Source organism: Mycteria americana, chromosome 1, assembly GCF_035582795.1.
Source record: "Mycteria americana isolate JAX WOST 10 ecotype Jacksonville Zoo and Gardens chromosome 1, USCA_MyAme_1.0, whole genome shotgun sequence".
Classification (NCBI taxonomy): Eukaryota; Metazoa; Chordata; class Aves; order Ciconiiformes; family Ciconiidae; genus Mycteria; species Mycteria americana.
The window spans coordinates 98,955,199-98,982,795 of record NC_134365.1 but is presented as its reverse complement, the minus strand read 5'-3'; the positions used below and the strand labels follow the sequence as shown (position 1 = coordinate 98,982,795).

Genomic DNA, 27,597 nt, shown 5'->3' with positions numbered 1-27,597 from the left:
GATTCCTGATTTGCAGTGGTTCAGTTTTAACAACAGGGATTAACGTCCACTTTATGTGTACTCTTGGTGGTGAGTGAAGAGGTTTTTAATATATTTAATTAATTTTTAAAAATAATATTTCAAGAACTTCTGTGCAAAATCTGCACTTTTGTTTTGGGAAGGGGTACGGCAGTGTTGTGGCAATTACTCTGCTGTGTGTGGTATATCTTTAATTCTATTCAAACAAAAGACATGATGCTGTTTTCGGAGTCTGTCCTTTTTAAAGGAGATAGTGGGGAATGGGAGATAGAGCGGAAGCAAATGGAGGATTGAATCCCTGCCATTCTGCCTGCACCTGAGCTCAGAAGCAGGGTTGCCGTATAGTTTTACAGCTGGTGTAAGTGTTGGTAGAAGCAGTGAACTGTCTACATTCTTGTAAATGTCACTGCTGTTATTTTTGATTTATACGTATGTTCCTTCCAGATCTTTAGCAATGATTATAGCTATTCAGTATACTGTGGTAATCTCCTGTGCTTGATAGAGGGTCTGAAGTTTGCTTAACGTCTAAGGATTTTTTTTTAAAGTATGTGAAGACTGTCCAATTGTGAATATACTTGGAGCAATTTGCTTAGGAGGAGCAAAATACACAGTTTGAACTATTTTAGTGATGAGTAAAGATTTTGATGAATATTTTTGTGTTTGAATTCATAAGTATGTAAAGTAATGTTTTCACTCTAGATGTGTTTTTACCAGAACCTCTGGAAGAATTGTTCAGCACTGAGCCTGTGGGTTCTTTTTTTAATATCCCACTTGTATGTACAGAAGTCATTGTGTTGCAAAGGAAATAAGAACTTTTTATGGTAAGGGAAATTTGACATAAATGGTTGCATTATGTAAACAGGTTTTATTTTGACTTCCCTGCATTGTATAAAACCCAGATTTACTTATGGTTTTGCTTACAGTTAGCAATAAATTAAAGCCAGTTTCAGTGTCACTTTTTCAAAGTCTGCTATATGCTCTGTACAGTCATTCAAACAGTGTCTTAGTAACTGTATCTAGTTGCTAGAGTTGCTTTCTTCTTTCCAATTACCCACTTCATTTCCTGCGTAAGGGTAACAGTGGTGATATAAGGATGTCTTTTGTGAAGCAAACAGTTTTTGAAGAAGGTGCAGTTAGCATATTTACTGTCACTTATTTGGGCCATTCTTATGAGATGATTGGAAAGGAAGGATTTTAAAACAAAACATAGTAATGAAATGCACTGAATCACAATAACTACTTCAGGCTCTCTGAATTTGTATTCCAGAAGGTGACAACTATATTGTTTTGCCTGACTGATGCGAGTTTGAAGCTTGAGGAAGGGAGTACAATAGAAATGTTTCTCTTGTGCTAAAATTGTTAGTTGTGTTTCCTATACAAGTTGCATTCTGACATACAGTCAGAATGCTTAACAAAAAAAAAAGTGTAAGCATTGTTCCAGCAGTTCATGCCTCATGCCATTATAAGTTAAAGTCTACATCTTTGTGACTTCAGTGAAAGACTTCATCTTTCATCTGCTGGTGGTGTTTATCTGTGTGTGTGTCCTAGTTTGGAGTTGAACGAAGGTGTACTTGTTTGCTGAGCCCTAGGATAGGTATCTGTTTGTAGAGCTTCAACATACTTAATAATGTTAATTCTTAGTAAGTTAGTAAAATAAGCTATTAATGTTTTTAGCTTCTTTGCTTCCAAATGTGCCTGCGTTAACCTAAGTACGTTATTTATTAACGTTATAATGCAATCGGAGTGATCATTTAAATAAGTGTTTTTGAAGATGTTTCTAAAATGACTGTCCAATTGAAGTGTAGTCAATTTAAAAAAAAAAAAAAAGGGCAAGTCAAAAGCCTCTCATGTTGACACCTAGTCAGTTTCTGTGGTTTTCAATCTTGCATTTCTGTTTTGTTTTCTGTTAGTGTGTCTCTGGTTTCTGGATAAAAGGTCATCATGAAAAAGAGAAACTGACTGCATTTGGAAGCATTCTGTGTATATATTTGATTGGTAAACTTTTAAACTATTAAGGTTATTGAATAATCTTTTAACTTTTATAGTGATGGTACATTTAGGAACCAATGCCAATATACATGTGACTTTATTTGCCTGATGACACCAAAATTACTCTATTGTGAAGAATTTGTCATGAATTTTAGTTCTTAAAGATGCTGTAGATGAAACAAGATAGTGTACCAGTTGGATTATGTACAAATGGCTAAAACAAAAGCTTACATTTTGATGGTGTTGCCTCTCTACCCTGTGTTCCATGTCAAAGACATATGATAGCCGTTTAAGAGTAGATGGTGTTGACATTCTGTGCTTTGTGGGGTGAGTCTTGCTAAGCAGAGAAAGCATGGCTTACAAGTTTGTTTATTGTATATGAATTGCATCTACCTTCTGGGTATGGTGTGTGGTATAAAATTATGTCCTCTCATAGTCCTCTTGCTTAATGAAGTAAGAGATGATATTCAGTAAATTCTGTAAACTGTACTAGATATAGGCTGCACAGAAGTTTTTCTATGTATGAAGTAATTTAAAGATTTTTGGGTTCTTTTTCACAGATTTTACTTTTTAAAGGTTATTAACACAGGCTTATTAAAATTATTGGTTCAGGTACATCTACTCTTCTTAAAAGGCTTTCTGTGTCTGAGGGTTTGGGGCTTTGGATCTTTTTTTTCTTTTGTTTATTGGAAAGTAGACTAAAGCTGGAAGGCATCATTTCTGTGAAGTCCAAACTTCCTTTTGTCTTGCTGCATTCCAGAGTTATGCATCCAGAAAAAATAAAAACTTTGTAGGCTGGCAGTTTTTTCAGATAAATATGTTAGCCAGGTGTAGAAATAAAGCACATAAGTTACAATAATAAGAATAGAGGAGCAATAAAGTGGCAATGGGGAGCTACATTTGGATTCATTCAAGGTGCTGGACATGGTCTTCATGGCTAACACAACCATTTCTTAGTAATGGAGACAAGTGTGAGCTTTCCTGTGCTTATCTGTAAATTGTGTCCTTGGAAGCATACATCTTGAGATGAACTTGTTTGTTGTCTGTTTTAATATTGCATGCCTTCTGCTGTATGCCCTTTATTATGAGGAGAAGAGGAAAAGTATAAAACCAGGGTGTATACTTATTTTTAATAATCTCTTAAATGCTGCTTGATTCGGCCAAAATTAGGTGGCTACTTGATTAGAAGTGGAAGAGGAAGATAAGATGAAAGACAGATATTTCTTAACTAGTGGGCAGTACAGATGAAGATGGCAAGAGGAGAAGATCTGAGATTGTTTTGAGGTTGATGTAGAAAGAGAGGTGCATGTAGGGAAAGTCAGAGTCAAGGAAGTCCTTCAAGATGATCGCAAAACCACTCCTGTTCCTGTACAGAGAGTATCGCTAGTTTCTCTTGCACATCTGGTTGTTTGGTGTCTTGATTCAAATTGCATGCTTCTAGATTTTACAGCTTGCTTAACTATTTTGTTAGTGCAGAATTCTTATATTCTCTAAGTCTTCTAGGGAGGTCTTATACTTGTGGTTCATGTGATAGATCAGGTTCTCCTTTGTTACTGTTCATGTTGGTTACTGAGTTTATAAAGTCTTCCATTTCCCTTACTTCAGTCTGTGTTGACAACTGAGATTAATTAAGGTTCTTGAATCAAGTCCCTGAACTGGCGCATCAAAGTACACAGCATTCTCGGTAGAGACCTTTCTACTGCTGAAATTTCTAGCCCATTCCCTCCTTATTCTGAAAGTACAGACGTGGTAAGAAGTTACGCAGGTAAGCATCAGAACGGACTTCAGTTATGTCAGCTGCAACGCAGTAACAGCCATTTGTGTACCTCTGTCCTGTGGTAAGTGAGAGGTAGCTTACCCTACTTCTTTGAATTACCTCATCTTGTACCACAAACTTGCTGTTTTATTTACAGGACGTTAGGAAGTTTATAACTTAGCTAGCCTTGTAACTTGTTTGTGTCTCCAGACAGAGGAGATTTTCTTGATTGAGAGAAGGATCAGGAAGAGTATGTTTTTAATTTAGGATGATTTTATTTGGACAAGTTAAGATTGTTTTGGCTGATGGTTTTCTTGTTTGACAAATAGAATGTGCAGATTCAGAAAAGGGTGTTAATGGCTCTTTTTGTCGAGCGGTTTTGGCTGTTGGTTAACATCACATAGATAACTAGGTAATTGTCGGATAGTAAGGATGGCAACCTTCACCAAAGTGGATTGGATTTGAAGTTGTGATCTTGTGGTGAAAGTTATTGGCTCCTTAGAATCCTGTGATTTGTCCCATTTTCCAAGCATATTATGTAGTTTTTGGTCTTCAGTAAATTCTGAGCTGAACAGTTAGGCTATATATACCATCAATATGTTCTCTGACATGATCTGTAAACCCCTGTACTTAAGCTATGTCAACATCTTTTAGAGATCATATCTATTGACTGCTTTATTCTAATCTTGCTGAAGTTGAGGCAAAAGAATCTAGTATTTGTCCTTTCCTCTCCTGTATTTATTTACCTGTATTGTTAGATTGTTCCTTCACTAGGTTTTTAGGAAGAGAAGCAGCCTTACTCTGGTTGAAAAGCTTCTGGAGTGTTGACTCATTGCTTGAACTCCTGTGCTGTCCCTAGAAAAAAGAGGACACTTTCTCTTTCAATGTATAACCTATAATACTATAATTGGGAATGGAACTTGGCTACAATAAATAACCTCTAATAAAGAGGTAGCTTCTGAGGAAAAGAGAGTGTATGACTAATTGGATGGGGTTGCATGGGAGAAAGAAATGCAATGAGGTGGGGTTTTGGTGGTTTTTTTTGTTTTGTTTTGGCTTGGGTTTTCTTTTTGTGTATTTTTTTGTTTGGTTTTTTTTTGGGGGGGGGGGGGGGAGCTTTTATGTTATGGTGAGAATTTCTACCCTCTTCTTCCCTCCCTGTTCCTTAGATGTGATGTAAAACCAGATGTGAACCAAAACAGCTTTAAGAAGCCCTTTGGTGTGCCTGAACTACATGAGTAATTGAGCTTTAGTACAAATTTAGTGAAGCACAAGGCATTTGCTAATTTTAGGTTCTAGTCTAAATTAAACAAGGAATGTTACACAAACATACCTTTCATACAAAGAGACTCTTGTTGCAGAGGGCAGGTGAGAACACGTGGAGGTTACAAATGGTAGGGCAGTGTTGTGACAGCTTGTTCTCAACATAAATGCAAACAGGCTGTGTGACTGCAGTCGTTGTAGTGCAGTATTTAAATTTTTAGATGTTTTTGATCATCTTCACTACTTGGGGAAGGGTATTACCAAATGAGAACAAAGAAACTATCAGTACCAAAATAACTTAAAGGCAACTATTTATTCAGATTGCAGAGGAAGACAAGGATTTTAAAACCATAAAAGATCCTAAATAAAAAAAATAATAGCTTGTAGATTCTTATAATTGATTCATATCTAGCTGGGTAGAAGAGGGGTAATATGTGCACTTCTTTTGTCTTTTACTTTTTACTCTGTTATAAAATCAGGCAGCATTTTCTCTGTTAGTGCAAGGTCTCTTTCAAACATTTTCTTACAAGTAATGTGGTGTTGACAGTCACATCTGAGCAGAGTTCAGCTGGTTGTGAGGGGATATACACAGTCTGATCTCTTATTGCACTTTGTATAATCATTTATATCTGTGAAAAGTGTGTATGGTAATGTTGCCAAATTAAGATGCCATAACATTTATACCCACTTTGTGCAGGTGTGAAAGCTCTCCAAAAGCACAAAGTTATAGGGAATCAGTCCTCAAGACTTTCCATGTGTTGTATATTAATTTCCTTTGTGATAAAAGCTAATGACAGTTCTACTACTAGGATTATACAGTGAGACTGATGCAATGTCTATGCTGGCATAGTTTTCTGCCTTGTTCCATTGCAGCTTTAGAAGGCAATATGGGATGACAAAATGAGCTGAGAAGAATAGGTGGTTTTCTGAAAAAACACTACTCTTGGTCAGAGAGGTTTGGAAATACTCTGTCTGATTTGGCAGTGAGGATACTAGTACCCATTTCTGCTTTATAACAGCTCAGTTTCCCACATCCCTTCACCATACTTGTCTGCATGGTCTCTGCAGGGAACGGCTGTGCTTGTGGAGGCAGGCCATTGTTGCCAGCTATAAATAGAGCTATGTTCTTAGGTATGATAAAGCCCAGCTATTCATCAAGATAGCAACTTTAGGACCTTCTTGAAGAACAGATAGCACTGACCCCTGAATTTACCATGTAGAAAGCAAGGCTCCTGTAATGGACCTGAAGGGATCTTTCATCATTCACTTTTGAATGCGTGGCTGATTTTTAGAAAATTTGGTCTTTGCTTCTCTATGTCAGAAGTATTCTATATTCAGTGATTAGGTATTTGTTTTACGGTGCCTTCAACACTAGCCTCGTGATGGCAGCTACTTATCATGCAAAAAGAGCACAGAGAAAACTTTTAGAAGAAAGTGTCCATTTTTATGAAATGTATGTCTAAATATATAAGCATATCTAATTTTAATTTCAGGTTATAAAAATAAATGCTTTCCTTTCTCCAATGTTCTGTGGCATTATTTTCATTAAAAAATAGAAACATGAAAGAATAAAAATCTGCTTTTATTCTATAAAGCAATGAAAAGGAAGTTGAGAGTAATCACTTTCAAGTGGTACACTTGCTGTTTAGTTAATAGAAGCTCTTTTGCCTGTCTTTGATGAAAGTAAAGTAAAGCCAGTTTATAAAAACAGACATGCTGTAGTGATAATCCTTTTATCCAAAGAATGGTTGATCAAAAATCAGGCTAGAAGACATGCTTGCTATGTATCTAAACCTGTAGTAAAGAAAGTTTCACTAACCTATACAGAGTAAGAAATAACCTTAATCTGAAAAGGGGTGAAATTATATGTTTTGATTAACACAGTTGAAGTTTGAATTCAGAACAAGAGAGACAGAATGAGATATCGATGGAGATGATAATGGATGGAAATACCAGTTCCATTTGTTGAAATGTAAAGTGCAACAAAGAGAGAGTGCTTTCATGATTTCTTGAATTTTAAAAATATTTGGTAATCATTTGACATAAATAAGCTTCTCTTCTTCCTGTTCTGTTCTTTGCTTCAATATTAAGTGCATTTACTTTAGTCATCTTAAAAATGTCACAAAAGAGTTAGTATTATTTAGTAAGTTACATTCAGAGTACCTTCAGTGCTTGGGGTTCTATCAGTGGCTGCACATTCTCAAGTTAACTTTGTCTTTACAAATTATACTATGCATGCTCTAGAGTGAGGCAAAGCTTTAATATTATTAATTGATATTGGAGGAACAAGGATCATTAGTTCAAAAAGTAGGTTTGCTGTTGTCTGCACAAAACAGTTTTGCTACTGGTAAGATTAATATGTTGGCATGTTTCTTTATTTCTTTGATTTTTATATTGAATGACTCCAAGTGATTTAACACCATGTTCTCTGAGAGCCATCTCAGGAATATCGGTCGCTCGATTTGAAAGACAATGTGATATTTATATAAAAGACTGTGCAATGAATGCAACTATAAAAAAAACCCAAACAAACAAGAAAAATAGCACACAGAAAGGACGAACAGTAAATTGTGTCTGAAAAGAAGCACAACCTTAACACAACACAAATGAAAAAGAAATCAGTAAGTGATCTTATATGAGGAATAAAACTTCCTGAGCAAGCACCTAGGTGACTGTCATCAGTATCTCATTTGTAATGTAGATGAATAATATATTTTGAATTTTTCTGTTTGGAGTGCAACCAAGGTAGAGCTAAAGGATTTATTATTGAAATATTTTTGTATTTGTCTCCAGCATATGATAAAACATTTTGTGTTTTCACCATAGTTTGCTCAGATTTCCCATGTCAGAATTATAGACCTATCCTGTTTTGTAGTGGAAGATCTTAACCATAATCTCTTTATTACCCAATTCTTTACGTGATGTGAAGTGAAATACATATTGAAGAATGTATTGACTTTATACTTGCAAATATCTTGGCAGATCAGAACATTGGTGAACAAATAATTAATTATGTTAGTTCATTTCAGTAATAGTGGGTCATAATAATTAGGACTTCGCTGTTTTTCTGGTATGTCTGATGTAAAGATAGATTTAACTGTGTTTCTTCCTAATGTGATATAACACAGTAAACTAAAGGGGAAACGTGAAAGTAATGGATATGTAAGAAACAAGCATTTGGGGGATATATAATGAAAGATTATAATCAATGGTAACACGTTGATTGAGCTAAATTTAATTTCTATGTGGGTAAGGTTGTTGTGGTCTCTCTATAGAGGATCTCTTAGAAGGGGACTTCCATTTTTTTATTCTTGAATGGTCAGACAGATGTACTTTCAGCATAATATCTGATGCATTGTATGTATCAGGACTCCATTGTGAACCTGCACAGCCCACCTGATGAGTTAGTCTTTTACTGTTATTAGCTGATCTTTGGCAAGCTCTGTGAATATACAGTGGGAGAAAAATGTTCGGAAAAGTACTTAAATTTAATTACATTTTTCCCCTCTATTTGATGGCATTGTGGGAGAGTTCACAAAACAGTGTCTTCCTTTCCCCCAAGATAAAATAGTGAAACTATATGGCTTTGAGATTTGAAGCAACAATAAATAGGAAAATTATTCCTATCTTCTGTAGCAAAAATACCTATGAAGATTAGCTTATCTATTCCACAATTCTTATGTGAAGCTGTCACTAGTAATAGAGCCTTAATTTGTTCTGTCTGTGATACTGAACAGATGTGTATAAAGAAATAAAATCTGCAACCATATCTCATTTTAAATATTAGCCCCCATTTTGCATCTACCTTGCATAATGTAAATATGTGCCCTGATAGGAAGAAATATTGAGTAATAAGCTATGGAAGTCTTATCAGCTCCTGATTAATTGCTATCTCTCTTTCTCTTGAGTTCAAACCCAATGTATTGCACAGTGTCTGTTTATATTGATATGACCGAGAGTGGAGAATATCTAGAGTCTCTCAGAAAGTACTTGGCATATTGCAGGACTGGATTAGACCTTGGGTACTGGTGGCAGAAAGAAAAGGATCAATGGGCTTGTTTACAAGTGAGTAAAATAAGTGTATCTTGCAGAACCTGAGAAGTTATATCTGGGGTCCAGTGTTCGCTTTTTTTTCCTAGTATCTGTTGACTAACTTGTTCAAAGAACTGAAACCTACATACTTACTAGAAAATCTGTGATCACTCCCCAGCTTGCATAGAGGATTATTCTGTAACAAAGTCTAGTTTTGCTTATACTAAGAAACAAGAAACATTTTAATAAGCTTAATTTATTTCTTTTTTTGTGAGCCAGGCCTTAGTGATATCCCAAAGGCTTTTGCTAACCTCTTTATTCGTCCTGAAAAAAAACCCCAAACACCTTCTTTCACTCTATATCAGAAATACTATTGCCTTTTTAAGAGGAGATAAGTTCATTTGTTAGTTATCACTCTTAAAATAGTACATTTTGGGCAGTACTGTATTGTTTAAAAAATGCATGAGAAAAAATTTGCCTCTTGTTACAAGCTAAAGGGCATTAATGCAAGACAGACAAACTTATTAGCATCTGTTTTCAAACTGTTCCAATGGAAAATGGTTCTTAGCCAACAGAATATTCTGTGAACTCATCTCAGTTGATTCTGAGTCATGGATGTCTGTCATGGGAAGTATGAAATGCAGGGTCAGTAATAAAACATCTTGTACCCAAGAACATTTGTAAGAACAATACTTAATTTTTTTTTTTTTTAAAGCAGTTGTTAATTGGCAAGACCTTACAGGTATATATCCAAGAGCAGACCTTTAATTCTAACTACTCTGTAGTGGGAGGGTGTGTAAAGATGAAGAGAAGCACCTTCAGATTTTTGCATGTCAACATTTTAAACGGCTTTATGGGGCTACAGAGGATTAGTCATTACATAACTTTTAAAAATGAAATGATCATATTACTAGATTACTTTATTTAGGGTTTAATATCAAACTCCCTGCACACTGTTCTTATTGTTGGAGAACGCTTAGTTTTGACAGAAGAAAAATCAACAATTTCTTTAAACTCAAAGTTGTAAGTTTCAGCAAATATGGTACGTAAGCCTTCCATCAGTACACTTTGAATAGATCTGTGTAACTTGTATTTGATACTCTGTAAATGTCATGCATGTTCAAGGAAGATATAATGCAACAAATAGACCCTGAAAACATTTCTGTTTGTTGTTGTTCAAATATACAGCCTGTTGTGAAAATTCTGAAGTGGAGGTTGATGCCACAAACCTTCAGCCTGTGTTCCAAATATTGTTCGTCATTAAAAGTGACAATAATATCTGTTAAGAATATCTGCTTGCCTAATATACTAGCAATAAAGGAGCTGTCTGTGTTATAACTTAGCATGTTTTTATCTTTTATTTCCAAGTATTTGTTTTTAAAATATTAGAAAAGAAACTACTGTTTTTGTAATGAAATATTGTCTTAACTTTCAGCTCTGAAACACTAAAATATGAAAAGTACGTATTCAGTTGCTAGGTCATCTTGATAATGCCAAGCGGGTCATAATTAACAGGCCATATTGCTATTTTTGTTAGAACAAAGAGTCTGGACACCTATGCTTTATTTCTAGTTAGGTTACTTTTTACTAGTTACCTCGATCATCGTAGGTCATTTATGTCTGTTAAGTATTATGCCATTTAATTCACAGTGCAGCACTTTCAGGTTTTCCTAGAATAAAGAGTAGTATTTAGGGTTCTATGATTTTGGGTATAGTAGCACAGTAATGGTGGATGACAGGAGTGCTGATAAAGGCTTGTCTGTTCTAACTTCATATGAATTTTTAATCCACTTCATAACTGGATCTAACTGACAGCTCATTCCCAGTGGCCAATGCTTCAGTGTTTTTACAACTTAATGATACATGTTCTGTGCTGCAATTAGGAAAATACAGAAAATGTGGCATATATAGCCAATTTTTTTGTCTACCTGAGGAAGTCATATGTCAGCAGGCTGAAATCCTCTCCCCCTATACTCTTTTCAAATGGGCTTCTTTAGGATAGCAGACTGGAAGACTATATTGTATTATTTTGTTCAGAACTCTGCATATCCTTTTTACTCTAATTCATGGCTGTAACAAATACACAAAGATTCAAAGCAAAAAAAAAAAAGTACGTAACATCCTGTTCATGTGTTTCCTTTTACTGTTAATCCCCATAATTAATGCCCTATGAGGAATGGGGCTCTAATCGCTTACAGAGCACAGTAATGTAAAAAGACAGTGCTCATCTGGGAGGTGTTCAGTAGTGTGGATCACTGGTGACCCAGTTGGTACGCAGCTGTCTTCCAGTCCATGCATATGTGGTTTCATTAACTACACGCATATCTGTCTGACAGGCCAGTAATGATTGTCTAAAAGGAACCTTGCCTTATGAAATTGTCTCAGTGCCACTGAGAAAGAATAGTTTGTTTTCTCTCATTTTTCCGGTTTCATTGGGAGTGGGGAAAAAATGGGGGAGGGAAGCTGTTCTGTGAGGGTGAGGATCACGAGTCCTGACAGTCCCTTTGAAATAATCTTTCATGAAGCCCAATGCCAGGAAGAGACATGTTTGAACACCACATAGTACTTTTTTAGTGGCTTAAAGGAAGTGTCCATACAAAATACTCTTCTGAAAGGGCTAAGAGTTTTTAAGAGTTGTTTGTTTGTTTGTGCTTTGTTAATTTGTTTGTGCTGTATGAATTTAGCGTTACTAATGCTAAACTGTAATGGGCAACATAAAAGATAAACATAGTTTATTCAAATATTAAAATATATTTTTAAATGGACTTAGAGGACAGACAATTGGATATTTGTTTTAAAAATCAGTCCTTTATTAAATCTGTGATATCTGGAAATGCAGTGGGAGTGGTTGACTGAAAGGAGTTTTGACAGAAATACTTTCTTGAAACCTATAAGCTCAACCCACCCAGCTACTGGAGAGGTGGTAGCTAGGGAAGAAATGAATGGCTAAAATATTAGAGAAATAAATTAGCTTATGTTTACTCAACAAACACAAAGCAACAAAAGGGCAACACCCACCTCCTAGTATCTGTCATAACATGGTAAAAGTATCTAGTGCCAAATCCTTCCAATATAATGGAACAAAAGAATCATACCTGTTACAGCAGTTTGAGGCTGAATTTATGGTGCTGTCAGGAAAAAAGGAAGTGTAAGTGTACTATTTTGCTGTTCATTTGCACTTCTTTTTCAGGTAATCCTCTACTCTGCAGCAAGTCTTTCCAAGGCAATCTTTTCCTTGGGCAATTATTTGTTCATGCTCCTTTTAAGCCTATTAGGGAGTTCTGACTGCCTTACACTTGATGTGCATAAATAAGCTGGGGGGGGGGGGGAACAATGACAAGTAAGCCTTCCAGTGAAATCAACTGACAGCTGTGAAGACATTGTGTAAGTTGTGGATATCCATGGAGGTGGTATTTAAGATACCTGTCATATCCTTCTGTACGCTTGTGGGACACCAGTTCCATAAATGCCAAGCATTTGCTGTATAAACAGGAGGCAGAATATTTGCTACTGGAACTTAATGTATGGGTTGGAGTTGCCAAGAGAAGAAAAATAAAATTTCTCAAAGGGCATGTCATGTCATACTTTACCTTGTACATTTATGCCTGGAAGCTCCTACAGCTTTCCTGTGTGGTGGCTTTTTTGTTTGTTTTTGGTTTTAAAAGCTTAGCTAAGATAAGAATCTGGTGTGAAAGAAAATGGAAAGGTAATGCTGATTTTAGTACGACTCCCATATACTCTATTCCTGTATTTTCAGTTTGCTTTATGTAGCAGCAGATGGTCCATCTATTGTTTCATTATTCTTCTGGGAGTCTGACCCTCTATAGTGGGTGTGTGCTTTAGCAAAAAAAGAACAACTAAAATAAGTCTTTGTAACAGATGCAACTCAATTTATTAAACTGTGTTGATGACCTCAAAAATTCTAGCTCTTAAGATTTGTTTTTGTTTAAATGCTTAATATTGTGTCTAAGTTCTGTCAACAAGGTGGGGTTTTTTTTTGAAGTATCAAGGGTAGTTTTGATTCAGAAGGATTGTTCACTGTCATAAATGCTGTTTTGTGAAACGGCATAATTTTACCATATGCCTTGGGTTTCGTTTGAGATATTATGAATAAGCAGGATGAGTGCTTTCAAAGAGGCATTCCTGCTGTCCCACATCAACCATGTGGGCTTTCAGTTAAGCTTCCCAGGAAGACAGCAACATATGTGTACACAATGTGTGTATTATGTTGGCGCCCACTCACACTGTTAAAGATGTGTCAGCATTTCCAGAATAATTCCCTATTTTAAGAGCCTTGTTTTAGCCTGCGTATGAAAGTTGTCTCTGTGTTGGAACTTTACACACAGTCTCAGCTATCATAGTTTTCAAGTGTGAACTTTTGCCAGGTGAACATAAGCTGAATTAAATTAACGTATGCATATTGAATGGAAGATCTCTAGAGGCATGGTGTCATGATAGACTCTTCACACTTTTTTAACTCTGAAGCACTACCTTATCATTAAGTGAACTGAAGCTACAGTGGATGCCACTGTTTTTGAAGAATTGTAAGAGATTTTTAGTAAAATAAGGTGGCCTTGTGCTTGGTCTTGTGACCGTTTCCTAGTCTAAAAAGTGATGATGTTTTTCTAATAATTACGTTTGAGTATGAGGAACTTCCAGTTTCACTGAATTTCTTTTGGCTGATTGAGGTTCTTTCTATCATCGTAATAGTCTAGAATTAATTGATGTCTCCCTTGCATGTCAAATTAGTCTTTTTTTTTTTTTAATGTACTGAGAAATGGGGTAAGTCTGTGGCACCTTTCCCCCAAGTTGTAACATTTTCTTGATAGAAGCCTTTCTCTAATCCAGAAGCCATCTTGTTTAATACACGCAGCAGGGCAAACTGTGTGGCAGGACATGCCGATTCTGTAGTATGTGGGTGGCTGCGTAGGAGCAGAGTTCAGACTGGATTTTGAAATCGCCAGACTTCTAAAATTCAGTTTATGTGCTTAAACAATAACTTGCTACTATAGTTTCAAAAACTACATGCCGTAACCAAAATGTTATCATCTTGTAAGCCTGGGATTTACTTATGTGTGATTATAATTGCTGAACAGCAGTTTTATTTTGAATGAATATGGTTTCAGCCCTGTTTGGTTGAATGCCACCTAAAAACCTCCATCTAAACGGGCAAATGGTTTTGTAAGTAGGCCTGTGTTTGAGCAACAGCAGGCCAAGTAGACAAGCCTGCAGTTGAAGATAAGTGAATCAAGGTTTTTCCACGTTTTGAAATCTGAGTTGAGTACTGACACCCCTGGAAAGAGCTCCTCTGTACATCCCTGATAGGAAAGGTGGGTGAGCGGGACATTCCTTTAAAAACAGTTCTGTCGTGCAGCTCTACTGGTTGTGCTAGGACATGCAGATAGGTGGTCCCACGTTTCTGCAGTGGCAGATTATCCTTCTAATTATTGTTTTTTATGGAATGAATCCTACTCATGGCTTGCTTGAACCTCTTGAGAGGAACTAAGTGTGCAATATATCAGTTAATTTGCATAGTGACAGCAAATATGCAAATTGCTGACTTTTTATTTAGTTTTTGTGTCTCCCTTAGGAAACACCAGTAAATATTGATACGCATTGTAAAGGAATATTGAATCGACAGCAATGTGAGATTTCCTGTTTCTGTTCTGAACCCCCTGTTAATGCACTCCCACCATCCAACCAAAAAAACCTGCCAAACTTCAGGGAATCTTCTGGAACCTGAAACTTTGACTACAAAGAACAACGAGCCCAGATGTTGCAAGAGTTTAGCCTCCTCTGTGAGCTGGAGAGCTTAAATCCTGAAGCAAACTGTAGTGTAACCTTTTGGCTCTTTTTTGGGGTGGGTGGAGGTTGCAGGGGGAACAATGATCTACGTGGTGACCTGGACCTGGATGTCATCAGGTAGCCAGCAGAGCTCACGGCACGTTAATGTGTTGGGTACACAATCCAACTGGCCTTCTGATTAGATGAATCACTGTAGTCTGAGTTCCTTTTTAATGTTAGTCCAAGAAAATTGCGTGACTGTAATGTAGTCTGCAGGTCACTAAGGCATTAAATCTTGTGTAAGGCTCTAATTTAGAGTGCAATAAATATGCATAGATGGTCAGCAAATAATGTGTTCTGCAGTAAATACCTTTGCAGGATGATGGCCATAAATGTCATTGGAAGACTTGGGTAGTCTGTGTCCTAATTTTCTCCATCTGCAAAATGTGATTGTCTACTTAATTTATTCATGTTTGTAAGTGCTTCTATCTTTTTAACGTTGGATTACACTGATGTCCGACTAAATTCCTATGTCTGATGCCTGTGCTCATGTTTACATGTTTCCTCTGAATGCTCCACATCAAAGATGGAAACAATTTGCAGTAACATCAGACAAAATAAAAATTTCTTCTAGGCCTTTATTTTTTAGGATACCATTATAATTATATATACCATAATAATATTGGAACAGTGATGGATGCATATGCAAGTCTGTGAGTGTGTGAAAAGATTCTGGGAGTTTGAGAGTTATTCAAACTCCATATAGATTTGATTCTGCTTAACAAACTGTACTTGATAACGTACTGGTTTTGTGTATCCTTCTGGCATTTTTCATGAAGACCATACAGTTTCTGGATTTAATATTACAAAAATACTTTTTATTTATAACAGCATACTCCATTCAAGTGTAACTAGCTGGATGGTAAAATACATACCCATTATGATAACAAAAAAAGTTGTTCAAGTAGCCTTGGATTAGTCATATTTCTTATTTCACTACTACTTTCATTTCTGTATGGGTCCTACATGCCCTGGAGCTCCCATTGTAATAGTTCTGCCTCATTTTCTTGATTAGCCTTCCCTCCCCACTGCAGTGTTGCTAAAATGTCCCTAGGGTTTCTTCTTCCACAAGGCTTGATTCCCCTGTGAATTTAGGGTGAATGTATGGCCCCTTGGGGAGGAAAAATAATATAATCAGCAAATACAGCTGTCCCTGACAGCAGTGTTATAACGTAGTTTTACACTGGCGGTTGAGACTTTACGTACTCTTTAGCTTATAATGGAGAGAAATAGGTAGTATTAATGCTGTCCCATCAAGGACTATTCAATCAACCACATGCATTTAAATAGATACTCTTTCATCTTTGAATAATTAGAATACATTTCTATTTTGCTAGTCCGGCAAGTGTTCACCAGACCTTCACAGAAAGCTAGCTTTAGTCTTTTTGATGTCGTTGATATTTGAGTGGCAGTTTTATTTGTATAGTACTTTACCTCTTCAAAGTGGTGTTACAAAGGGTAGTTAGATTTTTATGTTCAGAGAGAATTATTTTTAAACAACCGCACATTAGCTTTTAACTTAGATACTTGATTGCACTGGGAGTTTTGTTTTGCTTCTCAATTCAATATGTGCCCTGTCTAGTATAATTTGCTTGGAGAAATCTGCAAATGAACCACTAGAGGATAACTACTTGATGCAGCCTAAATTCTTGCTTTCCAAATTAAACAGCAGAAACTCTTTTTCACTGTTCTGGTCCTAACAAAATATTAATAGGATATTAAAGCTGCAAATTGATTAGAAATTCTATTTGTAAAGTGTGGGACAAAGCAATATCATGGAGATGATAAATAGATTTGCTAAAAAAAGACCAGTTTACTTCTACCCCTCCGTAAGTGGACTGAATTTGCTGCAGTCAGAGTTGGGATATATTACATTTGGCTTTGTGCTTCTCTTGTGAGTAACAATTTTAAAAGGTGTTAGGTATGGCCAGAGGGGGTCAGAGCATAAAAGCTTGCAGGGAAAGGCTGAAGGAGGGGGAAAATACGTGAAGTCCTGACTGACCCACATTTGAATCTGATAACAGTGTGGCTGCGACTTTTTGGCAAAAACAGTAAACATGAAGTGAACAGCATTATTCTGTTTTCTGTTATAAGGTTATACGTTTAGTAGCCCATGATCAGTTATTTAGTTTGTATAAAAGCAAGTAGCTCCTCAGATTCCCTTCTCTCTGAATCTCTTTTATGGATAGAGGCTCAGTCGTTTAGAATAGTTTATCAAATTTATTAACAGAGTTCACAAGGAGAACACACAAAATGCTGTCTGTGTGACTGGACATGTATTAATTTCCCCTTGCTATATGTGACCTCAGTATTTTGTTCCTGAAAAATCAACGTTCACAGTCAATAGCTCTCTCCAAGGAGTGTTTCAACGGGTGCAATTTAATTTGATCCCACTTGGTTTGTGGTATCTGTTTAGTCTGGAATTTGTGGATAAATCAGAGAAAGAACTAAGTTTATCCACGTCTGTTAAATCAAAGCCAGTTGAAGGGTTTGAGTGTTCTTCACAGTGAAGAACTAAATAAGATTTATTAGACAACTGAATGTCTATTCAAATCTAATTTACCCACCAGTAAAGTTCTAATTTGTCATGTGGGTTTTTTTAACTTAAATGAAGTGGCATAACTGAAGTGCTTTGGTTTCATTTTCTCTGTCCCATACCACAAGTTTTAAGGGGAATGCTGGACAAGGGTGTCCAGAAATCTTCTGAACAGTAAGGTCCTGCCCATCTGAACTGCTGCCTCTGCTGCTCCTGCCACCATTCTGTCCAAAGACTATTTGTTGTTAGGACATGCTTTTGGAAGTCAGTGCATCTTCCGGTTTGCTGTATAGAAGATGCTCATTTTCAGGGCAAAGACAACCTCGGTAACATATCTGAAGAATGTATGCATCACAATTTGGCAATGCACACTTGCTCCTATGAAAGGTGGTATTATCCCAATGTATTTGAATTAGCAAAGTTCTGCTCTATCTGTAATATTGACTGAGGGGTCATATTAAGGATGTAAGAAGTTGAGCTTTTGCTTTTTTCCACTGAATTGTTTTGAATTGGAAGGTGTGGAGAAATCACCCCAGCTAACACAAATATTCATGAGAGAGAGCTGTGTGCTATGGTTCTTGTTTTATATATACTTACCTCACTGTTGGAGATGCAGTTGCTCTAAGTTTTAAAATTTGACTTGGCAAAATAGTTTTCTAGGATTAAGGTTTTTTTAAAGAAAAACCTATCCTGTTTAAACTTTGCATTATTTTAATAATAAGTTTATATGAGGAATTAATTTATGCATATCAAAGTTACATACATGTTGTCATGTCCCTGTCTAAAACTTAATGAAAGACAAATGTGCATGCAGACTTGTTTTTTAAATACTATTTTTAAATAACTGTTGCATTGTATTTCTGAAGGCTGATAAATGATCATATCTAATAGCATCCAACACGTAGACAAGGATTCTGAAGCATTTGATTCCCATGCTCAGCCCCCAGTGGTTGATATATATTGCACAAAGGCCCACCTGTTAGTGTTCTGTGAAATAAGTAGAAGTGGGATTTTGATCATATTCCTATCTTTTATACAGTAATTAATTCTTAAATCTAAAAGCATTTTTGTGTTTTCTTCAACTAGAAATTGAGGGGAGGATACATAAGAAGATATTTGACTTTACTGAACCCCTTTCTGATCTAGGGATTTGCTGTTAAGACCAGGACAATCTTTCCTGGCGGAACTAGCACATTAGATGTAGAGTTACTAGGACAGATTTGCTTTTCATGTGGGTAGTCGCCAAGCTGGATTAAAAACTCTTTAGATGTTGCCTGGCGTCATGCATACGCATAGTGGATATAATGAATAATAGTAGAACCACAGTACCTAACTAAATTTCCACAAAAAGTTAGATTTTTCTGGTTTTGTTTCTTGACCAGAGCAAGAATAAGTGGACTTAATCAGTTGTAAGCATTTGTTTTCTAACTGCTTGAAAACAGGAGAATAAACTTAGTATCTGCTACAGAAACTGGAAATTGAGCATTTTGGAGTTAATCATATGTAGTAGAGGTAAGATACAATGTTTTGTGATTTTCAGCATGTGAAAAAGGGACCAAGCTGAGCAATAGGCATTAATGACTCATTCATGATTAAACCTGTATTTGTACTACTGCTCTTATATCTGAGTATTCAAATGTCTATGAAGAGGGAGTGAAGGTTTTAAAACTAAATTGAACAGGCCTTGATTTTTTTTTTTTTTTAATGGAAATAAAATTTTTTTTTTAATGGAAATAAAAATATTTATTTCCAGAGGTCACACTGAATTTTGTCTTCAGCAGTACTGAATGAAGAAATGCTGTTCTCAAAAATGATCTTGCCCTAAGAACAGAAATGGTTCTCCCCGAGTCAGCTGTTGTTGCTGTGCCTGCTTGAATGTAGGGAGTTCTGCAGCATCTCGTGTTGAGTGTCTCCATTTTCAGTGGAGAAACGCTCCCAGCTGGACTGTGGCTCCTGAACAGATAGTACTTTGGGACAAAGTTGGGGATACACAGAAACTAGTTTCAAACTTTGATTCACACAGCTCGTGAATTGGATCTCATGGGAATCTTACTCATCTTTTACTCCTGTTTGAGTTGATACTCATTTAGTTACCTTTCTATAATAGAAATCCAGTCTCTTTCTGAAAAAGCAATTGTTGTTAGTTGGAGAGTCAATTCTTCAATTTTACATCTTGTCAGATTTGCATTTCCAGTGGACATGCTGATCTTAGGACTTACATAACTGAGAATCACAGAATGGTTGAGGTTGGAAGGGGCATCCAGAGATCATCTGGTTCAACCTCTCTGCTCAAGCCAGGACCACCTGCAGCCAGTTGTCCAGGGACTAATGGGGGGGAAAGACAAATGAAAAGAGGGAAAAAAAAATACAAAAGAGAGAAAGCAAATTAATTGTTTTCCTCACAAGTTTGTGGGAAGGTCCATATCCTGCCTTTTATTTTGGTTCTTACAGGGAGTGGTCATAGCTATGTATAAATAACTATCCTCAAATATTATCTATTTTAATGTTGTAGCAGGTGGCATCAAATAGATGATTTTTTTTTTATAGGCTCTGGTTCAGTTTAACACTTACGAGTCTATGTGATACATACTCAGTGTGAGTGAAGTTAACAGGATGTCATTTATTGATAACAGATATTTCCTGTCCCTGCCCCCCAGCCCCTCCACCCCCCTTTGTTTTCTGTGGGGAGTTTGGGGGTGGGAGAAGATCAGATGCTGTCTTCACTGAATGATGATCCACTGCGTGTGTTTAATAGACACCAGCTGGATGATGGTAGCACTGAAAAAACAGGCTGGGTAAAGCTCACCTAACCACACAGAAATTTAGGCCTCAGTTTCAAATGACTGGAGAGGAAACCTCCCAGCAACCTTCAGTTTGGGTAGTGTGACTTAGGAGAAATGAGTGATGTTGGAACAGAGGAAACTTAGTGTGGGAGAAGATACACTGAAAAAATGTCCCCTGGTGATGAGCAAGTGGCTCAGGCAGCATGACTCTTACAGCTTAAAGACTGAATAGAAGTTGTTGAGCTAACATAATCCCATTTTGGAGGGAAGAAGGCAGCTAGCATGATGCAAGGTTACTTGGTTTTGCCTGCTAATTTATGGGTATGTTTTATAAAGAAAGGTATCTGCGGTTGAGCTGCAAGGAAACTGATTGTAGATGGAAGACCAAAGCCTTACCAAAATTACACAAATAGCTAAAAATCAATAATATAATTTTCTTTTTTTCTGCTGTGCAGTGGGCACAGGCTATTGAGCCTGCTTAGTCTAAAATCAGCTTGTGGCTTTCAAAATAAAGCACAGAGCAAGATCTTTGAGATATAGAGACATGGCTTTCTCACTCCGAGTTTGAATAGGGAACAGTCATGGAAGCAACTCGTGGTCTAGATGTGTTTCGAGAGAGAGCATTGTTAATCAAATTTAGATGTATGTAAGAAAAGGTAGAGTTACAGAAAGTTTGAATAAATCCTATGGCATTTCATGGAAGGGTATGTCTGAAGATAGTAGAGCTCTGACTATAATAATATTGCCCTGAAGTCCTTCATTGTAAGTGGCCTATCTATGTTGAAGGTGAATGTGGCCCTTATAAGGCTGTACTTCAAAACTCATCAGCCAAGCAGATTTTTAAGCTGCAGGATTTAGTTATGCTTGGAAGAGCAGAATACAAATTTGCTAGACTATAAATATAATACAGTGAGAGACTGACATTTTAAAACTCAGGATGTATTCTAATGTGTAAGACATGCTTATTTTCTTGAAAAGTCTTTAATGAACTCAAACCAGTCTCAAGTTCATGTGTACTTTTACTGATTTGAAATAACGCAAAAGATGTTCTTGACCAGTCCTGCGTAGCCGTCTTTGCTCCCAGGAGTCTAGTTTGTCATATTGTGTTCTGAAGGGGAAGTATATAAACCGTCAGCAAGGATAGCGAGGACTAGTTACCTGAGCTGCTCTATTTGTGCCTGCTGACATAAGAAGTGATTGCAGTCCACTCGATTATGAATAGTGAGACCGTGGCCTCGGTTATACAATTTCCATTTGCAAGTTTGTTAGTAAGATGTGTATTTGTCAGTAAAATACTGAGAAGCTGGCTTTAAATTTAGGCAAGCACATCTGGATATCAATTTCTGAGATAATTCTCTTCCACTATGTGTCTTATTTTGCGATCCTTTTTAATATGTCAAGTATTGTAACTCCTTGGGGTTTTAGTCCTCTACTGACTTTGTTTCTTTGTATTTGCTACAAGGTGTTCTTAATTTCTGGCCAACATTTAGAGATGATACAAGTGCTATGATACAAGTGCACTTTTGCTGTTTGTGCTTGGGCAATTGCCAGATGTATGTCTAGTTAAGGTCTCTACATGCGTACACTTATTAACATGCTTGCTCATGGTGGGAGTTGTGTGTATGCACATATATAGTTGTCTGTCAAATTTATTTTACCACATTTAGACTTTTAAAACAAACAGATAAACTTATCTTTGGACAAGTAATGTGTGAGTAGAGGGAACTAAGTGTTCTCCAAAGGAGAGTGTGGGCTGGGATAGAGTTAATTTTTCTTCCTAGTAGCTGGTATAATGCTGTGTTTTAGATTTAGTATGAGAATAATGTTGATATCGCACTGATGTTTTAGTTGTTGCTAAGTAGTGCTTATACTGGTCAAGGACTTTTCAGCTTCCCATGCTCTGCCAGGTGCACAAGAAGCTGGGAGGGGGCACAGCCAGGACAGGTGACCCCAACTGGCCAAAGGGCTATTCCATACCACACGACGCCATGCTCAGTATAGAAACTGCGGGGAGTTGGCCGGGGGGCAGCAATCACTGCTCGGGGACTGGCTGGGCATTGGTCAGTGGGTGGTGAGCGGTTGCATCACTTGCTTTTTTGTTGTTGTTCCCTGGGTTTTGTTCCTCTCTGTCTCTCTCTCATTTTTTCCCCTTATTATTATTATTATTATATTTCAATTATTAACCTATTCTTCTCTCAGCCATGAGTTTTCTTACTTGTGCTTTTCAGATTCTCTCCCTCATCCCACTGGGAGGGGGAATGGTGAGCAAGTGGCTGTGCAGTGCTTAGTTGCTGACTGATGTTAAACCGTGACAATGTATAGTTTTAAATCAGGTTCCTCTCTAGATATTTGGGTTTGGGTGTTGTAAAAATGAATATAATGTTTCCAGACCACTTTAAAAGTTTCTTGGAGTCAACATGTGTGAAGTCTTTCTAAGACTATATAGGAGTAAAACATTTTAGTTTAAGTTTTCTGTTAAAAAAGACAAAAAAAATCCACAGAACATTAGCATTTGAAGATAAACAGTTAAAATCTCAAATGTAAATGTTCTGTTTATTTTGTTTCATTTCCATAAAATAGAAGTTTTGAATCACATTGTGTAACTTCTGCCAATGAAAAGCTCTATTATTTTGAATAATAATGACTTCCAATCTGTAGCTGCTATTGAATTCACTTTTATATTCTAATCTTTAAAAATATATGCGTCTATGTTCCTTCTTGTCATAGTATTGTATTCTCTGGTTTTTACTGTAAATGTGGTATTCAAAGTAAGCTGTTCTGTACAGTGAAATAACTTTTAAGGCCCTATGATGAAACATAACTCCTTTAGCAATAGTATGCAGTTCTAGTTTCACGCTTTTTAAACTTGGAGACTTCAGTATATTAGCACACCTGAATGACTTTGAAACTTTTAGTAGTTCCTTTAATAAAGCTATCTCTGTCTTGAAAATTTCTTGTGGTTCAGTAAATAGAGGATTTTATTGCCACTGCACCTCCCAGAACACCTTGCTTTTTAAAATCAGTAGCTCCTTCACTGAATTTGCTTGCTCTCTGAGCTATGTGAGTAATCATCGTGATCGTTTGTAGAGCAGTCTTCTGAAAGGGCTTTCCATATAGGCTACAGTAAGCAGACCAGTCTCATAAGCAGACTGTGAGGGAATCCATGCTGTAAAACATACAGTAAATTAAAACGGCGAGGAGTGATCTGCATCTGTCAGTGCCATCCCCACTCTTTCTGGAGCAAGAGGTTGTGGGAGCAGGAGTCCTGCCACTGAAGGGCTGGTTCAGCACCCACAGCTGCCGGGAGACTGTACGTGTGCCTCCCTAAGGTGGTTTTGCGTAACATCCTCTGCAGCATCTTCTCCATAAGCGTTTACCTTAAATACATGTTTATTGCATTTTCACTGTTTATTACACTTTGATGGCAAATGGTTTGCTCTTAATGTTCTGGACTATGAAAGGCATATAGTCATTTCATAGAATTCATAACAGTTACGCCCTTCAGCCTAGGGAGAAGGCCAGCTTTCATGAAACTGGAAAGTCTGCTTTGTAGACTCCAAAGTTATGCCAAACAGCAGCACAGAGCAAGTCAGTTCAACAACTTTGGCCATCAGAGAGGTCATACGTCTCAAAGAATGACTGTCCTCTTGCTTCTGCTGAAAATAGTAGGCAGGTTTGTACTTCACTGTAACAGCTGTTCATCTCTATGTATAGTACCAGTAAAAAGAAATATTTGTCATGGTCTGCTTCCTCCCTGTGAGATGTTTGGATGAATTCTGCTAGCACAGCAGTCTGAACTACTTTTCAAATACTGTTGATTAAATCTTGCCTTGACGGGGGCAGCCCCTTATTGAGCTGTTTCTGAGTATGTGCTGACCAGGATCCCCTCCACAGTTCCAAACTTATTCTTCCCTCAGCAGACCTGCAAGACAAAAGTCAATGGACTGCAGTGTATGGCAAGGTACTCAGGGTGCTATTGCATTACAGAAGTCTTGCACAGGGAGGAATTTTGTTGGTTCCTGACTGTTTTTAAAGAGGTATTTAAGCTTAAATTAGTAAAACACTGCTGTAGGACTTTTAAGTGAATTTTTACCCTTGCCAACTGTAGTATAAAACTTTATAAGCTGTGAAAGTTTAACCTTTCACTCCTCCTTTCACTTCTAGAGCAGCTATCTATGTCTGTAAAGCTGATTAGTTTTTGCTGTGTCTATAAGGAAGTATTATTGGAACTCTATGACTGTATCCTGAATACGATCCAGTCAGGATCTTTGTGTCCTTGCCTGACTAGCATATTGTTCTAGGCATCAGACACACAAATAACCAGTTGAGACTTTATATATATGGTCAGTCACTTCCAAAAGGGATGCTTCTGTTTTGCTATTAAAGTTAAGGATATGCTTTGCTAAATCTACTGTTTAAAGCAAGTAAGAATTTTTGGAAATTGAGATACTTATCGTATGACACATACTGATAAAGATTGAGTTATTAATTGAGAGTACTCAAGCATGGGGTTAAGTTTATAATAGTAAATGACAATCAAAGTGAATTGAGGCTTTTTGGTATAATTAAGTTTCCATACATAAACATCGGTTAAAAGTTGCTACATGCTCTTACTTTGCTCTGGTATTCTTCTATACTCTTCCCCTGCTCTCAAATTTTTGATATAAATGAATATGTATATTTTGAGACTTCTACCTATTGTTTCTCACAGTAACCTGGGATCTTTACGTGATCACCTAAAATACCAATAAACATTAGTACCTTGTAAAATTAAGGATAAATTTCTTGGTATTGCATCAGTTTTGTTCCTAGATTACTGTCAGAGTGTGATACTACTAATCAAGCATTTATTCCTAGAATTAATGAGTCATATGATTCCTTACATAATTAAAATTGATGTTGAATCACATCCATAAAATAGAAAAGGATCACAGAATTGTAGAATTGCAGAATGGTTGAGGTTGGAAGGGACCGCTGGAGGTCATCTGGTCCAACTCCCTGCTCAAGCAGGGCCACCTACAGCCAGTTACCCAGGTCCATGTCCAGACAGCTTTTGAGTATCTCCAGGGATGGAGACTCTACCACCTCTCTGGGCAACCTGTGCCAGTGCTCAGTCACCCTCACAGGAAAAAAGTGTTTCCTGATGTTCAGAGGGAGCCTCCTGTGCTTCACTTTGTGCCCGTTGCTTCTTGTCCTGTCACTGGGCACCACTGCAAAGGGTCTGGCTCTGTCATCTTTGCACCCTTCCTTTGGGTAATTTACACATTGATGATTCCCCCTTGAGCCTTTTCTTCTCCAGGCTAAATAATCCTAGCTGTCTCACATGTGAAATGCTCCAGTCCCTTAAACATCTTCATAGCCCTTTGCTGGCCTTTCTCCAGTAGCGCGTGCGCGCTCTCTCTCTTGTACTGGGGAGCCCAGGACTGGACCCAGTACTCCAGGTGTGGCCTCACAAATGCTGAGCAGAGGGGAAGAATCGCCTTCCTCGACTTGATGGTAACACTGCTCCTAATGCAGCACAGCATACTGCTGCAAGAGCACATTCCTGGCTCGTGCTCAACTTGATGTCCACCAGGACCCCCACGTCCTTTTCTGTAAAGTTACCTTCCAACTGGGTGGCCCCCAGCATGTACTGCTGCATGGGGTCATTTCTCCTCTGGTGCAGGACCTTGCACTTCCCCTTGCTGAACTCCCTGAGGTTCCTGTCAGCCCATTTCTTCAGCCTGTTGAGGTCCCTCTGGATGGTAGCACAACCCTCTGGCATATCAGCCACTCCTCCCAGTTTTGTATCATCTGCAGACTTGCTGAGGGTGCATCCTTGTTTGGAAGTCTTTAGAGCTTCCTGTTACGGTTTTTACAGAGTCTAACAAACAAAGGCCTCAGTTTTGATTGGGGCCTCTCTGTGCTACACTAACAGAAATAATAGCTTCTGCAGAAAACAAAAACGAAGGTGAGCAGACAAATTTATGTTCCATGAAATCTACTGCTAATGATTCTGCTAGTGACTGGAACTAACCAACCTAAGAACTCCTTTTTGCTAAAACAGGCTAATAAAGTAAAACTTGTGGTGATATAGGAACAGGACTGGACTTACAAGGTAGTCTCAGGTATTTCGCAAAGTATTCCCAATTTATTCAGTGTAACTTTTTTTTTTGAGTTGGCCACTAAGTAGAGTACCTTTTTGTGTTAGGGTTCTTTGTGAGCACTCCTTTACTACTCTGTCCCTTGCTGAGTTATTTTACGGTGCGTGAAATTTTTTAAAGCATTTAATTTTGATTTGGCTTTCTAGACTAGAATGTTGTCTAACAAATCTTTTAAGAAAGATTTGCATTGATAATAGAAAACTACAGCTACTTGCAGTTTCTGTAAATGTATTATTTTTGATGAGTTAAGCAAAAACATCATTCAATTAAAATGAGAGTTGTTTTTAACCCAAAGTTGGACTGTCATTTGAGGAATATGAGTTACGTCCATGGCTTGAAGCAGAAGCACTAAATGAAAGAGTCAAACTTAGAAGTTGGAACTCTTAAGTACAGTGGACTGGCTTGTCAGGCCTCCTTTAAGGTTATACTAATATATCAAAATATTAAAGGCACTAATATTGAAACAGGAGAAAAACGAACTTTTCCTTGGTTACTGCCTGTCTCTATAGGAAGGACACAATTTCAGCATCAGTATACAACCTTGTGACTGAATTTTAAGTAAAGAGGTGGTCTTGAGCTCAAAACATTCAGTTGAGATTCAAGACAATAGCAGTAAATTCTTTCTTTAGTGTGATATTTTATCATTTTGTTGATTATAGTCTAACCTGTAATGTAGTTGAAATACTCTCTATTCTGTTCCTGTTCATTTCCACAAATACAGCCCTGCAAAGTCTGCTGTTACTCTTTGCTTCATAGACTCTGTGCCAGTATAATGTGAATTTTAAAAAGTGTTAGAACCACTAAAGTTATGATACCAAGTATTTGAAAGTTAAGAAAAACAAGGATTGCTTCTTTAGTTGGCCTTATGAGTTTGGTACAAAAGCTTGCAAATATGTCCCACTTCTGTCAGGAAAGAAGACAGTTACTTTTATTCTGGGGATCCGCATGATATGATACCTCAGGACCCCTTTTGTATATATACATTTGGATACAGTTTTCATTTACATCATATTCAGCATTATATGTTATCATTGCACAGTATTTACATAACCCCAACATTTCCTAATAAATGCAGAATCCTTCGGTATTTTTTTATTTTACTTATGCATTGTGTAATCTCAAACTTTTTTCTGCCTATTGGCCTTAGCCATTACTGAATATTGAACTATTAATTTCTACTATGGCATCTGTGAAACAGATCACAGTAGTGTATGAGTGCTTCACAATAATAAT

General features: G+C 37.2%; 1 protein-coding gene across 4 annotated transcripts in view; it reads left to right on the top strand.

Annotated features, from left to right (window-relative positions):
* CBLB (Cbl proto-oncogene B) overlaps positions 1-27,597 on the top strand; it is a 137,854-nt gene that overhangs the window by 11,429 nt on the left and 98,828 nt on the right. The window lies entirely within an intron of this gene.